The 17,294-nt window shown below is 39.0% G+C and overlaps 1 long non-coding RNA gene across 1 annotated transcript; it reads left to right on the top strand.

Moving 5' to 3' along the window:
• Positions 1-3,395: 3,395 nt before the first annotated feature.
• On the top strand, positions 3,396-10,262 carry LOC137501828 (uncharacterized). The gene is made up of 2 exons (XR_011018627.1): positions 3,396-7,831; positions 8,049-10,262. It is a non-coding gene; the product is annotated as an uncharacterized lncRNA (long non-coding RNA).
• The last annotated feature ends 7,032 nt before the right edge of the window (positions 10,263-17,294 follow it).

Genomic DNA, 17,294 nt, shown 5'->3' with positions numbered 1-17,294 from the left:
AGGAAGTTGTGAACCTCATCTTTCACCTCGTCGTCGGTGCTGAATCGCTTTCCAGCCAAATGTTCTTTCAACTTAGGGAACAAGTGATAGTCACTGGGTGCCAGGTTGGGACTATAGGGTGGGTGGGTGATGATGTTCCACTGAAACTGTTGCAGGAGAGCAACAGTTTGCTGGGCGATGTGTGGGCAAACATTGTCATGGAGAATGTTTATGCCCTTGCTCAACATTCCTCTTCTCCGGTTCTGAATTGCCTGTCTGAGTTTTTTCAGGATCTCACAGTTCCTGTCAGCGTTAACTCTGGTCCCAGCGGGCATAAAGTCGACCAACAATACCCGTTTTCGATCCCAAAACACAGTTGTCATTACTTTACCGGCAGACTGTGTTTGCTTGAATTTCCGCGGATTTGGCGAAGAGGGATGCCGCCACTGGCGTGATTGTTGCTTGGTCTCAGGTGTAAAGTTGAACACCCAGGTTTCGTCACCCATGACAATTGAGTCCAAAAAGTTGTCCTGTTCTGCTGCAAAGCGTCGAAGAAATGCACGGGAAGAATCAACTCGTTGCCGCATGTGATCTTCAGTCAGCATGCGTGGCACTCATCTTGCGCACACCTTCCGGTATTTCAACTTTTCCGTTAAAATTCCGTGAGCGGCGCTTCGGGAAACCTCAGGAACCAAAGTGCAGAGATCATCCAGGGTGATCCGCCGATCTTCACGCATGATTTGCTCAACCTTTACGACTGTCTTGACAAAAATTGACTGTCTCCTGCTCCTTTGTTCGTTGTGAATTTCAGTCCATCTGGCTGCAAACTCTCTACACCACTTACAAATATTTTTGACATCCATGCACGACTCACCATACACTTCCGTCAATTGGCGATGGATTTCAATCGGTTCAGTACTTTTTGCGTTCAAAAACCGAATAACCGCGCGCATTTCGCACTTGGCGGTAATATCCAACGGGAGCTCCATTCTCAATGGCTATCAATCCAAGACTGAGTGCCTCAGTGCGGCGTTTGCATATTTATATACGAGCGTGGGAAACACTCTTCACAATATTGTGACCAACAGCCACACGAACATAGTTCTGTATTTATAAAAAAGTAGGAGATCTTATTTTTGGGATTACCGTCGCACTTAAGAAGTCTATCGGCTTCAGGAATTCTTGATATTTGTCCCCAACTGGAATCACTTGCAGCATCTTGATTTGCAGCCAAAGTGGCATCTACCTGAAGAGCTGTGAACTGCCTCTGAAGCTCATTCACCACCTCATCTGTAGTTTCATTCTCTTCCTTGCATAACATGATAGGAAACTTTTCCAAGAAAAAATGAATGGAAGAATAGTGTGTGTCTTCAATTTTGTCTAACCTAACAACTCGAGCATGCTTTAACACATCACCCTTGAGTGGAAACTTGTTAATGATGTAGTCACAGGCAGTACAAAAGTAGTTTTTCACTGATGAAAAGAAAAGGATTTATCTGTATCCTGGAGATCATGCACAGTGTTCGAAGTCTCAATGCCAATAACTAATTCATCATCACTTCTTTGATTTTGATTCAAGTTGTACTCAACTTAGAGCATTGAGGAGCTTTTGACAATTTTGGGCTTAACAAACTTGGTGAACAACTGCTTTAGCAAATCCATTAGAAGTTCTAATAAAAAGTGAACTTGTAGGGAAGAAGTCTGAAAGGCAACATTGAATTTGTCAAATACAGTAATAGTCACATGAAGGAAAGTGCAAAAGGCCTTGTTTAAATTTGAGGACAGGAACATAAACAATTTTTCCTCACGTGTGGTAGCAGATGTCTTACTTTTTAGGATGGGTTTGTCACATTTGGAATATTCATGCTATTCTTTTAGGGGCATTTGTAGTAGCAGAATCAAGAATTCTCTTCTTCTGATACTCTTTGGATCCATTTGGTTCAAATCTAGGTATTCTGAAAGATGTCAAGCTTGTGAAAATGTTTTGAGTACATAATATTACTTTCTCCTCGAAGAAAGAAAGAAAGAAAGAAAGAAAGAAAGAAGCAGATCCCACTGGTCCAGTAGTCTATCCAAACATCTGCCTAAAGATAACTATTTAGTACATACATGCTTCAGAATTTTCTTTGCCTCTTTATTGTGCAAGTTCTGAAATTTCTGAAGGCATTCTTTTCTTTTGACACTTCTCCAAGAATAAAATATATCAACAAGGCTCTCATCCACTTTAAGTGGTAATCTTCCGGCACCTTTTTTCAGCTGCTAGATTAATCAGGTGTTAAATGCAACCTATGATGGCAATACCTCGTTGAAATTCCTTCAGAACTGCTGAAACACCATTTTTGTGTCCTATCATAACAGGACCATTGTTGGAGCAGAAAGCCACACAGTTTTCAATTGCTGTGGTTATTATTAAGCGTATGGAATTTACATAATAGACAAGTATACACATTATACAAAAGAAAAACCTGCAAAGAATACATGGTACTAAGTAGGGAACAATTACACATGGATATCTAAATTATTTATACACTGCACTAGGGACACTGAGACATCAGCAAAGTCTTTCCGGTCTCCACCATAAGCACGCAGAGGGCATTCGTCCATTATATGATGCATGGTCTGGACCAAAGCATCACAATCACACGCTGGAGAGTCCCTGAAGCCCCACTGGTGAAGGGAGAATGCAGATCTTCCACAATTAGTGCGAAACTTGTTTAGTGATGACCACGTTCTTCTTGGCAAACTGAAACCAGGCTGGGGCGTGGTTTGAATTAAAGAGGCTTGGCCACTCCAGAGCTGTACGAAACCATTGCTCCTTCCATTCCTCTTTTAAATTGAAACCAGCATCAATTAGATTCTTAGCTGTTTTCGTTGGTGGCTTACGGGATTTCAGCCTTTGTCTCGACCCTTCGACCCACGCAAACAATCGATTGTACGGAAGTGGGGTGATTATTGAATGTTAATGTTTCATATTTTTGTCCGTGAAGTCGTAAACCGTCCATCCTTAAAATGCTGCAATTTCCGTAAATTTCACGGATAGATTGTAAAAGTTGGCGGGTATGATATTGTATACCTGTCGTAGTCTCTTCAACAACGATGAGCAGCGTCCGACATCCATATATAATGCCAGCCTAAAACTTGACTGATCCAACTCTCTGCTGGACCCTTGGAAGTGCATACAGGACTCGCCTCGCATTGCAATTGTTCTCTCCACACCCTCCTGCGGTGATTATCAGGCATTTTTTTTTTTCTTTTGTGATATCTGAAGCCATCTCTTTTCAGTTTCTACTCAATTAATTATAACTGTTAGGTTCTTTAGTCTGCCAAAACTAATTTGAATCAATTTATAAACCACCTAAAAAAAAAAAAAAAAAAAAAACATGGTAACAGAATTTTTATCTGAAAAGTTAAGGCATCAGACAAATTCTACACTCATCTTTGAAAAGGACCTAGCACCTTGTTCTCAGGTTCCAGTCCAAGTGTTCCCTTGCTTATCTACAACTAGTACTACAGTGTAGGGGGGTGTACGAGCAGCTGCTCGCAAAGAAACTCTGGAATGTAGAAGAGTCCTATGGAGACAATTCTGGATTGTATGAGTAGATACAGTCCTCCAAGGTGCTGCCTGGAAGGTATTATAAATCTCTCTTGCAGAGTCGTGGTCCTGAGAGCCATGATTTACAAGTAGTGGTCATATATTGCTGACTGTGGGTAATCACTGCAAAGGCAATCTTGCTTGTTTTGTGTTACACAATAGTGGTTGTGCGTCTTGACAGCATCACTGTGGTGTACACCAACCAGGTGGGCAGTTTCCCTCATGAGGAGGTTGTTTTGCTCTAAAGTAACAGTTTGCATGTGATCAAATGTGGTGATGACTCCTCAAAGCCTGTTTACACACTGAAAAGGCCTCAAACTTTGTTCATTCATGTGTTGCCCAAGGATTCCAGTTACAGTGCACTCTTTATGGACTGTCATGAGACTGCTTGTCATACGTGTACTTAGCAGACGATGTCTCAGCGAAAATCCTTCAGCAGCACCCAAGATACAGCTGTGCAAAACTTTTTTTGCAGTATGTATATTTGACCTGAAGATTACACAAATATTTAATGCATTATGTATGTGAAAAGTGTCGTTGGTGTTTTCCATTAAGGAATTTGAAACTACATGACAATTACACAATCCTGTTGATGAAAATAATAATAATAATGTTATTTCATTTACGTCCCACTAACTACTTTTTGATGGTTTTCGGAGATGCTGAGGTGCTGGAATTTTGTCCCACAGGAGTTCTTTTACATGTCAGTAAATCTACCAATATGAGGCTGACGTATTTCAGTACTTTCAATCCTACTGATCATTGTGAAGAAAATGACTAATACACTAAGGATACATTTGTTGTTATAGTTCTTGATGCAGGGCCCTGTAGCCATGTCTGTTTTTGTTAACCACATGGTATGACTAAAAGGCTGAGTGATCCTTTAGTCAGGATACCAGTTACAGCAGAAGAAGAGCATATGTTGGTTGTATTCTGAGTCGTGACCCTCTGTCTGTTCAGACTGCCCAACCAGCGGTGGTCCCTAAATTATCACAGCTAAGATCTCATTGGGACTGTGTCACTAGTAAGCTAGACCCTCTGTGGACAGTTGGTGGCATAAAGTCTATATGAATTGCACTTAGGGATGGGAATTCTTGGCTTGAAAGTCTCAAAGCCAGCAGCCGAAATCTCAAGAATCTCAGAACCCCTCTAGAGTCTAAATTAAATGTGTTGTGCACTCCCTGCCTGTGTGCAAATCACAACATGCTGTAAGCATTTCTCTCCCAAAGTGTGGGACTCTTGATTGTTTTGAACGATCACATTTTTAGTTAATATTCTGGAACACATGCACATTGATTTAGAATTTCTTGCCTTTAGAGTGCCATATTGGGTCTTCTTTATTAATATGAACACAGCTTCTAATTTTCGAAAAGAAATGCATGTAGTAGAACAAAATCCAGTTTAGGAACTCATTAAAAAAAATAATTACAGTTAAATAAAAAGTAGGTATTATTTATTTGAATTATGCTATTGTATTTACAATTAATTATTTGCAAAAAACAAGCACAGGAAAAAGAGGAGCCATGATGAAAATTACCATTGGTGAGCATGTGTTGTTACAGATCTAAAAACTTAGTGCTAAAGCCCTAGAAATCAAGGATGTAATGCAGGTTCTTTTAATATTGCTGATGAAGAGAATGGTATACATTTCTCAAAATGTATGATTAATAAATAATGTAGATTAACTTTTAGTGAAAACAATAAATATTGACAGGGCGGACTCATTAATAACCCATTGTGTTATTTTATTGTCTCAGTCAATATAGACCAATATAGTACCAAAGATGGTCAAATTTGGTAATTCCATCATAACATAATGTCATTTTAGAATTCCTTGCTTTCAGAGGACTGTATATTAGTTCTTCTGGGCGAGTTGTTCAGCTCCTTGGCTAAATAGTTAACATAGTGGCATTTGGTTCCAAAGACCCTGGGTTTAATTCCTTGCCAGGCCAAGGATTTTAACTGCATTTGTTTGATTTATCTAGCTCTGGGACTGGGTGTTTGTCTTAATACACATGTTCATTCACATACAATACAGCAGATGACAAACCACCACAGAAACACACAATAGTGAATCATCCCTCCACATTGGTTTGCCATCAGGAAAGCTCTGCTGTAAAACTGGACTAAATTCACGCACAGTTTTGAAAAAGTCAGGAAGAAGAGTACTTCTAGGAGAGCGATGTGTCCATCACCAAGACTAGAGACCCATCAACCCGTCCCTAGAAATATATTTAATTTTATAATAAAATATAACTAATAATGCAACATTTTCCATACCACTTGCAGCCTATACCATTTGCCAAGATTGATAAAATATGGCATTGCTCCCAGAAGTAAACACAGATGTGATTTGCTGCACAATAAACAGTCCTACGTGAAACATTGTTACATCGACGCACCACTCCCCTCTCAGTTGCCAGAAAGGCTCTTTACTATGCCCCCTGTTGATTTATTCAGTGGAGTGTCACCAAGAGCCAGGTCTGACCAGACCAATCGAGTAGGCATCTTGTCAACAGGTGATATCATGGCTCATAATTCTGAGCAAACTATAAGTAGGCAATAAAAGAACATTGAGGTGAGGGACTGAGCAGTGTGTTACTGTGGTTGGGCTCCCTGTCATATAGTTCTACTGTTTTAAAATCTCTAACTTGTCAGTCAGGAAATAAGGACAAAAGGATAAATTTAAAATTCTCTCTCAACCTGGTGGAAAAGTATACCCTGATGTCAAATCTAGTAGTATTTTAAGTGCCATTTCATGTGTGTTTTGATTATATATTGCCATTTTGTAACTTGATGCTCGATTAGAAAATTCTTTCTTTTTAAAAAATGTTTCCATCAGATATTGTTTTTTCGCTTGTGTAATACACGGACATTTTGTGGAGAAATGCAAATTTTATGCACTAAAATGGTGAACCCATGCAAGAATGGAAGTTGTACATTGTGTCCCTCTTGTTTTCCGTAATTGAGCTTTCTTTTTATCTGGCAGTCTTCGTACATATTCCACGATATTTTCTTTTAGTGTTTTATGAGGTCTGTAAATGAAAGTTACTTTTGAGATGACTTTTGAGTCCGGAAGATACTGCAAGAGCTGTAGCACTAATTCCATTATGTTGGGAATGTGCTGGGAACACCACCCACAAGTGTGCATTGAGCTGTAAGGCGTTATCGAGAGCACAACACTTTTCGTAGACGGCCTGGATCAGATATAATCACTTTGGACTGGCAAGCATGAAACCCCAACATAAACCCTTTCTAGCATTTGGCTGTCAAGTCCGTCGACAAGATTTTCATATCCTGGCATAGTGGGCAGTCCTTTAAGAATGGGACATTAAACACAAAATTATCTCTCCACCTTATTTGCCAGCATGCCTGAATTGGCAGTACACGTTATTGAGAATCCAGAGCTGTTTTCAAGTGGTTGTGCACTTTGTTAATTGCCAGAGGTGTGTTTAAGTGGCGTAGGAAGTTTATTCGAATGCTGCCAAAGGAATAGTTTGCGTGACTATTCACTCCTCTCTTACATGTCCCTTTTCTTGGTTAAAATTATGGTTTTTATTTAAATAAAAGGGGCGCCTATTATGAGATGTAATAACGGATGCCTCAAGAATTCAGGAAGATATTTTGCATCCCAACTACAATTTTAGTCCATTAAATTTGTTTCTCCAAAAGATCAAAATGTAACATTGTTCATTCGTGTATTTGGAACAGGTGGAAAAAATTACTGTTTAAAATTATACAGAACAGATGTAGTGACTTGCCTTAAAATGTATATATATATGAAGTGTGGCTGTTAATAAACGGGGTTGATATCATAAATATGATTTATTGCAAGAATCTTACAATTTCATCTAATAACTTTTAAGTACTCCCCCTTTCTCTGTCAAAACAGTACCATCTCAGGTTTTTCTTTTCTATAAATTGAAAAAATGTTCCCTTTTCACTTTGGGGCCAGATTTTGTAAGTATGGCGGATGTTCAAGAACTGGAATGCGATTATCAGTCAAAAATTTCCTCGCAGATAGAAAATTGTGTTCTGGTGCATTATCCTGATGCAGGGACCAACTTTGAATTTTCTCTTGTTCAGTTTGCCATCCAAAATGTATATGGTCTCTCTATTAATGTGCACCATATCTGCTGTCAACCTGATTCTTATTTGTTGATCAGCACACACAATTATGCTAATTTTCTGATTGTTTTTTTATTACCTCTTGCTGACCCTCGCTAAACTTTTTGAGCCACTCTAAAACTCATGAAGTAGGTTCGAATCCCACTATCGGCAGCCCTGAAAATGGTTTTCCGTGGTTTCCCATTTTCACACCAGGCAAATGCTGGGGCTGTACCTTAATTAAGGCCACGGCCGCTTCCTTCAAACTCCTAGGCCTTACCCATCCCATCGTCGCCATAAGACCTATCTGTGTCGGTGCGACGTAAAGCCCCTAGCAAAAAAAAAAAAAAAAAAAAAACTCATGAAGGAGGTGGATGGGGGAGGGTTTTTTCTTCCACTAGGAATTTCAAATTCACACACTACTCTATTTTCGTTATCCAGACAAGACAGTGTTCACTTCAAACCAAGCTCAAAATCAAACTAACAAAGAGCGGAAGATAAAATCATCTGCACTGTGTTCCTGTAGCTTGAAGATCAATAATTTCCTCTCCCATTGCACCCCTTTAAGGCAGAAGATCGGTCCCATTTATTAACAGCCACATATTTTACATTGTATAGTTAGTAATGGAAAGGAACAAAGAAGTCTAAATCAGGAAGATACGAACATCAAAAGGAACACACTGGAGAAACGTGATGACAGGTCAGTGTGGGATGTGGGTTCCTTTCAGTGTTCCTGTCTTTCTATATGACTTGATGCCTTGTGTAGCATATACTACCAATGTTTTTAGATCTTCTTTCTATACATTTTGAAAAAGACTGAGTGTGTAGTTTAGACTGTCTGAGCTGGGAGCTGCTACTATATATCTGATTTATCATAATTATAGCTCTTCTGTGGATATAAAACTTTGATATTAGGCCTGTATTCTTCCAGACTGATGCTTTATGTATTACATTTCAGAATATTATAAAATTCTAGTATTAAAATACAATTGATTGTTGTTCAGAAATAAATGTGTGTTTTTCTTTCAAGTGATGAACAGACAAGTTTAGGACTACCTATGAAGAGCAGAGGGAAACAACACATCCCTTTACAGAGCATCTCAAAGCAGATTTATTTTTTATGGATTTTTCCTACATTCATCGAGTAATTTACAATTGAATACAAATGATAAAAAGTATTCAGTCTTTACTACTGTCAATAGTAGTTCTAGTGAAGTCTCTAATTAGTGTCACTGTGTAATGGCTGTCAATACAGAATAATTTTAATACAAAATAATGAAATGAGAAGGAAGAAATATGTCCAAATCCTGTCATATATAGGACAGGAGCATTGAAAGGAACTAAACACAATGACAGGTCGTTGGGAGAGGGAGAAACAGAAAGAAAACACTTGAGGACAAAGAAAGTCTCCACATCTTTAACACTTGTTAAGGAGCAACCTTAACAGATTGCCAGTCTTAATTTGGGAAGTGTAGGATGAGAAGAAAGCCAGTTCAAGTTCTTTGAAAACATTTAAGACAAGGCTAGGTAAATAATTGATAGGGTATCTACCACTTGGGCAACAGCCCTAAATGCAGATCATTGATAAACAAAGAAAAGGGTAAGAGATGAAAAGTTAAAGATGAATACAGGTGGGCACCTCAATGAGTGTTGAAGCCTGTCCTCATTATGTAGCTGCGAGCTCGTCAAGGTCTGAGATCTGGGATTGATGATAAGGAGAGCCAATCTACATGAAGACGTATAATACTAGGTATGAAGATGTGGAGTTTGTCCATATCCTTTCCTATTTTCTATTTCTCTTTCACTGATCTGTTGTGTTAATCCTATGTTGGTGTTCCTAACCTATGTATGATGCAAGCGAGCTTGTAGATTTATGTTACTGCTGATAACATGACCATAGGCACAGGACCTCAAGTTTTATGTTGAATTCGAACCTCAGGGTTGTTAAGAGTTACAAGAAAGCTGGGATAATTTCAATTCAAAACTTAATTTTTCAAGAGAAAGTGTTAAACATTCAAATACTTTCTCAGTAAATCAGGGATTTCCAGTGTGAAGATACTTGATGCAAATATGTGAATAAAAATGGATATACAACAACCATTATGATAGCATATAACATTTTGATCATCTGTGACATACAAGACCTGCAGATTTTTATAAAAAATATTAGAAGAGATAAAAAATAATTTAAGTGTACATAAGTAGTGTTACCTTAATTTGATTTTGTTAAAACATAAGTTAACATGTTATTAACTTGAAAGACCTGCGCCAGGCCTCTTCAGAGGCCACAAGCCATTACTATTATTATGATAAACAGGGCTTGTATCAATGCAAACCAGGACCTCTGCCACTTTGTAACTTCTTTGGTGGTACATGGCTACCACCATAAGGTCTGCAAGTCTTGAATTCTACCAAGCCTGATCGCAGCTGTGTTTGTGAACTGTGTGAACTGCATTATGACAATTATCATGTTATGGAGTGCACAAAATGAGCAAAGTGCATAATTAATTATTGTACAAACTAAGTGACCCTCCATGCACAATTTGTATGCTTTTATGTTTAAATAAATAAGAAGTGTAATGATGTTGAATGTTATAGGAAAGGTAGATTTTGCATGAAAGGAAGTAAAAGAAAATTCAGGTGCATGAATATTAAGAGCTCAGTTTGGAAACTTTTTTTTTGTGCTAATGTTGCACCGACACTTGGAAGGTTTTCGGCAACATAAAGACTTGGAAGAAAGTGGTTGTGGTCTTACGGTACAGCCCCAGCATTTGCCTAATGTGAAAATGGAAAACCTCCTTCAGGGCTGCTGAAAGTGAGGTTCAACCCCATCATTTTTCAAATGCAAGCTCACAGCTATGCAACTCAAACCGTGCAGCCAACTCGCTCTGTGGAGAAACACTTAAGGGAAAGAAGACAAGGCACAAATATGATAGAAACAATTAATTATATCAAGGGAAAGAAGTACACTACGTGGCCAAAGTCACTGGACAACCCTTGGTATCCGCTCCAAAGATACTAGCCATGTAAATGATACTGTGTTGTTCGGCTCCATGGCTAAATGGTTAGCGTGCTGGCCTTTGGTCACAGGGGTCCCGGGTTCGATTCCTAGCAGAGTCGGGAATTTTAACCTTAATTGGTTAATTTCGCTGGCATGGGGGCTGGGTGTATGTGTTGTCTTCATCATAATTTCATCCTCATCACGACGTGCAGGTCGCCTACGGGAGTCAAATCAAAAGACCTGCATCTGGCGAGACGAACTTGTCCTCAGACACTCCCGACACTAAAAGCCATGCGCCATTTCATTTCACAATACTGTGTAGTACCTCCTTTTGCTATTATTACAGCATTTAATCTTTGCATGAGGCTTTTCACTAGGTTCTGATACACTGAAGGTAGAATTTGTTTCCATTCTTCTTGAAACATGAAGAATAGTTGTTGCCAGGTTGTTGGATGATATCAGTTAACTTATCAAGCCTACCAAACGTTACCTCATTCAAACTCTCTCAGTTCTCTTTGTTGACTCATTCGGACAGAAAACACATCTATGATGTTGATGCATTGTGCCGGCACATATATATCCTTGAATGTGTAGCCAGACTCCACACAGAGTGCATTCTATGGGGTGTCCAGAGATGTTCGGCTACATAGTGCACATAATAATATTCTAGAAAAAGAAAATGCTGTCAAGATGATGAAATGGAAGATCCAAAAATTAAGTCAGAATTTGATAGACCGGGCGAGTTGGCCGTGCGGTTGGGAGCGCGCAGCTGTGTGCTTGCATCCGGGAGATAGTGGGTTCGAATCCCACTGTCGGCAGCCTTGAAGATGGTTTTCCGTGGTTTCCCATTTTCACGCCAGGCAAATGCTGGGGCTGTACCTCAATGAAGGCCACGGCCGCTTCCTTCCCATTCCTAGGCCTTTCCTATCCCATCATTGCCATAAGACCTATCTGTGTCGGTGTGACGTAAAGCAAAATAGCAACAAAAGAATTTGATAGCGCATTGAGAGATCAAAGTAGGAACAAGGCCCTAGAACTGATAATATATTTTCAGAATTACAGGCTAACTTTGGAGAAACAGGCAAGATGAAGCTATTCCATTTAATGTGCAAGATGTATGATACAGGAGAAACTGGGCAAGTTGGCCGTGCAGTTAGGGGCGCACAGCTGTGAGCTTGCATCTGGGAGATAGTGGGTTCGAGCCCCACTGTTGGCAGCCCTGAAGATGGTTTTCCGTGGTTTCCCATTTTCACACCAGGCAAATGCTGGGGCTGTACCTTAATTAAGGCCACGGCCGCTTCCTTCCCATTCCCAGCCCTTTTCTATGCCATCGTTGCCATAAGTCGTATCTGTGTCGGTGCAATGTAAAGCAAATTCTAAAAGAAAAAAGATACGGGAGAAGTGCCATCCGATTAAAAAAGATGCTGAAAAGAATGAAAATAAAAATATTCAGCTGTTGCAAAATTTGAACATGCATTATTTAAAGAATAATGGAGGGGCAAGTGAAGTAGAGTTCAGAGATAGATTTGGTTTTCAAAATATTGTAGGAAAACCCAAAATAATACTGACTCTGCATCTAATCCTAAGAGGATTGAATTAGGAAGAGCAAACCCACTTACAGCAGAGTCTCTCTAGCCTGACACATATGGGATTATGGGGATCTGTCCATTTACTGAACATTCAATCAAAAAGAGAGTTATTTATATAAAAGCTTTTAATTTACTGAAGAAAAAAATCAATTATACTGTGTAGTGCTAAGACAAATAAAATAAAAATATTTTATTCATTGAACAGCAATTTATAGACATGACTCATTAAAGTCCATCTTTCACATCAATAGGCCTATCCTGGAAAATAAAATCACTAATGTAGGGTTTTTTTTTTTTTTTGCTCTGATAGGATTTCAGAAGCATTTCCTCTATTGAGGACCCATTATGGGCTCATCAGCCCAGAGCCATTGCCCCTACAGGGAACAAAGTTATTTATCACCGCACACCTATCGGCACTGGCTGTGTGGTCTTACTCCATTACTGTAGCGAGACTTAAACTCTAGTCCGGCATGTGCTGTGATCAGTACACATCATTGTGAAGAAGGGCTATACTCTGGGATTTGCTGAGAAAAGACAAAAGGGGCAAACAAGGCAACAGTGGGCTGATATGCTACATAAAGACCTCAAGGGTGTAACATAAAAAATCTCCACCTTGACAATGGCCCATGACAGAAAGAAATGGGAGATAGCGGACCCTGCCACTAGGAGGGACAAAATTATTTCTCTACCCCTGTTGAATTCTGAAGTTTCAGAATGTCTTCATACAGTGTGCAGACCATGGTGGAAGGACATAAAGAATGTACGTCTTTAACCCGGCGTTATTTGCTAGGCCTTTATGTGTGCTGTTACTTGCTAGTGTTTAAAAGACATAATATGCCCATATAAAGATGGAGGTATTTTTAATAAGTCAATTTAAGATATTTATTTAGGAACACGACCGAGTAGAGTAGCCACGCTTGTTAACACGCTACGGCTGTGGAGCCAAACTCTGCATTCGGGAGACGCGTGGGTTCGAAACACACCGTCGGCTATCCTGAGAATGGTTTTCTGTGGTTTCCTGTTTATACTTCCAGGCAAATGTGGATTAGTTCCTATTCATAGGCCACAGCTGATTCATCCCATTTCTTATCCAATTTCATTCACCATCATTCATTTCATCTTAATTAGTTCCTCAACTCAGGTTGGCAACAGGAAGAGCATCCAGCCGTAAAACATGCGATATAAATTCAGCTCACTTCATCACTGACCCTATATCAAGAAACAGGACTAAGGGGAAGACAAACTATTTAGGAACAAGAATGCTTAAATTTAAACAAATTTGAAATAGGAGTATGCTCAGTATGAACTGAATAATACAGACATAATACAATCCAGCACAACAGGAAACACATTTTACAAAGTCAGTCATCACTTCTGTTCCTTTCAGCATCTTTCCTGAAACACTTTCTGGGTTCGAACATTTGTAGCGGGAACATGGAGGCCCCACTTGGTAATTCCATCCTTTCGTAAAATGAGTGGATTACAGCCTGCCATCAATAAAAGTGCCTCTTCTTCCTCAGAACTTGCAGACACTCTGTTTCACTTTCATAAACATTTCTGTTTCATTACCATCACTTTTGGTGTTCAAGTCCACTTCCTCCAACGTTTCACCCAACTATGAAATTATCTGATCAGTGGATGCCATTACAACTTGTGTAAATTCACTAACAACAGTCACAATATAAAATAATTCATATTAAACGCAAGCATAAGACAAACATTGACTTAATACAATGTACAAACTTGAATAGCACTGTTACTCGCTACCGAGTGTACCACTCACCAAACGCGCACCGTTGCACCTAAAAATTGATTGAGGGTCTTCATTTTCAAAGATAACAGAAATAACCGACAACTCCCCTTCCTAAGAGTCTGTTTGAAAGGTATATGGAGTTTCAAAAGTAGAGTAGTTGTAACATTCCAACAACAAGCAATACACTACGGAGGTGAGCGCGAGTAAGCATGACTTAATAAGAGCAGTTCTATTTTTTTATCATGTTCAGTCTAATTCTAGAAACTATCCCTTTCTAGATAGTATGTTGTACTCATCTCCATACAGACTACAGGAACAATGATATTGACTAGAGCTGTGATGTGTGCTAGGTTAGTGGTTTCCATATTTTTTCAGTTCATGGTGCCCTTGCTAAATAACAGTATTATTCCAATGACCAAAACTAAAATCCCATGGTGCAACAGCCCCAAAGCCTACCAAGTGACCGCTGATCAGCGCTAAGGTTTGCAGATTACAAGGTGTCGCATGGTCGGTACTACGAATCCTCTTGGTTTTCTAGACCAGAATCGCGATCTCACCAATAGATAGCTCCTCAACTGTAATCACATAAGCTGAGTGGATCTTGAACCATCCCTCAGATTCAGGTAAAAATACGTGACCTGTCTGAGAATCAAACCCAGGGACCTCCAAGTGAGAGGCAGGCATGCTACCCCTACACCTCGGGGCCAGCACTATTCCTATGGCGTACTACATCTTGCTACTGTAAATAGTGTAATTGGGCGAGTTAGCAAACAATAACTGAAAACCATATTTAACATTACAAAAACTATATTAAACACAATTACATTGAACTACTGAACAAATTCAACTATAATTGATAGCTTCAAGTATTTGAGAGTCATCTTTCAGATATCAGGAAGTGCATTCACACACCATATAAACAACAAGAATTTTAATTGAACTGCATATAAGAAATTTACTTTAAATTCCAAATTTGACGCTTAAATGAATACTGCTGAATGTTTCGCATGGTTATTATTAAAGAAGGGGTTAATGAGTTTCTAGGAAATAAATAAGTACAAAATAGTGATTATACTTACCAATAATTATTTAACTGCAAAACCTTAAGGAACATCATCATGAATGTCCCACTCCAGTCGCCTGCATGTGGTTAACAAGCCTTGTCCACTCCTTTCTGTCCTTCCACTTTTCCTGCTCCATTACTTCCGCTACATCCAACCCAGCTTCTCTAATGTCCTTCCATATCTGATCCATCCACCTTCTTCTCAGTCTTCCAACTGGCCTCTTTCCCTTAAATTCTCATTCCAATTCCCTTCTTGCTACCCGTTCCTTTCCCATTCGTTTTACATGTCCGAATCATCTCAGTCTTGCTTTCTTTATGTTCTGTACTAACGCTTCTATATTTAGCTCTTCTCTGATTTTAATATTTTGAATTTTATCTCTTCTTGTCTTTTTAACCGATGTTCTTAAAATTGTTCATTTCTTCTGCTTGGATCTTACTATCATGTCTGTTATTATTATTATTATTAGTTACCAGCCTTTCCAGTCTGTATGTTACAATTGCTATGAAATACTGTTTATGTAATGTTAATTTTATTCTCTTTGGTACTTCGCCATCCCATAATAACTCTCTGACTTGATGATAAAATGTTGTACCACCGGGAGAGTTGGCCATGTGGTTAGGAGCGCGCAGCTGTGAGCTTGCATCCAGGAGATAGTGGGTTTGACCCCCACTGTCGGCAGTCCTGAAGATGGTTTTCCGTGGTTTCCCATTTTTACACCAGGCAAATGCTGGGGCTGTACCTTCCTTAAGACCACGGCCGCTTCATTCCCATTCCTAGGCGTTTTCTATCCCATTGTCGCCATAAGACCTATCTGTGTCGGTGCGAGGTAAAGCAAATGGCAAAAAAAAAAAAAAAAAAAAAAAAAAGTTGTACCTTTACTTAGTCTGTTATTAATTTTAGGGTTGATTTAATTACTCCATTAATAATGTTACCCAGATATGTAAACTGTCCTACATTCTCTAACTATTCTCCGTCTATGTTCACGTGGCTTCTCTTTTCCACAGTGAATGACTACAGTTTTCTTTTTACTAATTGCCATTCCAAACTCCTTCAGATTTTCATTCCAAATGCCAGTCTTCTTTGTGCTTCCTTTTCTCCCTCTCCCCAAATCACCACATCATCTGCAAATACCAAAGCATTCACTTCATACTTACTGATACTCTGTTTTACACGTTTTATGATTTCATCCATCAAACAATAAAGGCGACAGTGCACTCCCTTGCTTGAGACCTTTATTTTTTATAAAATGTTTCAGAGTCACAACTTCCCACTTGTACACTGCTTTTACTCTTATGATACAACATTTTAATCTTGTTAATTAATGATTTTGGTACATTTCTTTTCCATAGGCATTCCCATACATGTTTTCTCTTAACTGTATCATAAGCTTTTTCCAAATCCAAAAATACGAAGATGATTTTCCTGTTCTTTTCCATTATTGTTCGCACTGTAAATATCAAGTCTATTGTTGATCTATTTGGTCTAAAGCCATATTGTTCTTCCTCTAACTGTGTTTCTATTATAGCTCTCAGTCCTTTTTTCTATGACTTTCTCCATTATTTTTAGCCCATGTGATAATAGGGTTATACCTCTATAATTTTCACATTTCTTCTTATTTCCTTTTTTGAACAATGGTACAATGCTTCCTTGTTGCCAATCTTCAGGTATCCTTTCATCCTTCCACATGGCACTGAGGGTTCGGTATAGCCACTGTAGTCCACTGCTTCCTGCTGCCTTAACCATATCAGCATTGAATTCGTCTTTTCCACTCGCTTTACCTTTGGTCATTGCTTTCACTGCAGTTTCAAGTTCCTTCTTTTCCCCCCATGTATTATTTCCATTTTCTTATTTCCTTCTTCCTCCAAGCAGTCATCATTATAAAGTTTTTCAAAATATTTTGCCTTCACCTTCGGAAGACCCTTTTTGTCATGTACTATGGATCCATCTTCTCTCTCTAATGCCTTGATTTATTACTTTGTATAATAGTTTCGGATTTCCTTAACTATCTTGCTCAATTTTGTTCGTAAACTCTCCCCAATATTTCTCCTTTTCTTCCTCGATACTCCTCTTTAATTGTAGTTCCATTGTATTCCACATGTAACCTTTCTATCTTACTCTTATCCCTCTGATATGTTTTTGATTTTCCTTATCCATTTCTTTCTTCACCTTGTTCCTTGTCTCCTTTCCCTTAACCTTTGCTTTTGTTTTC

The sequence above is a fragment of the Anabrus simplex genome, chromosome 8 (genome assembly GCF_040414725.1).
Source record: "Anabrus simplex isolate iqAnaSimp1 chromosome 8, ASM4041472v1, whole genome shotgun sequence".
Taxonomy (NCBI): domain Eukaryota; kingdom Metazoa; phylum Arthropoda; class Insecta; order Orthoptera; family Tettigoniidae; genus Anabrus; species Anabrus simplex.
Note: the sequence above shows the minus strand (reverse complement) of the source record. Positions and strands in the feature narration are given on the sequence as shown.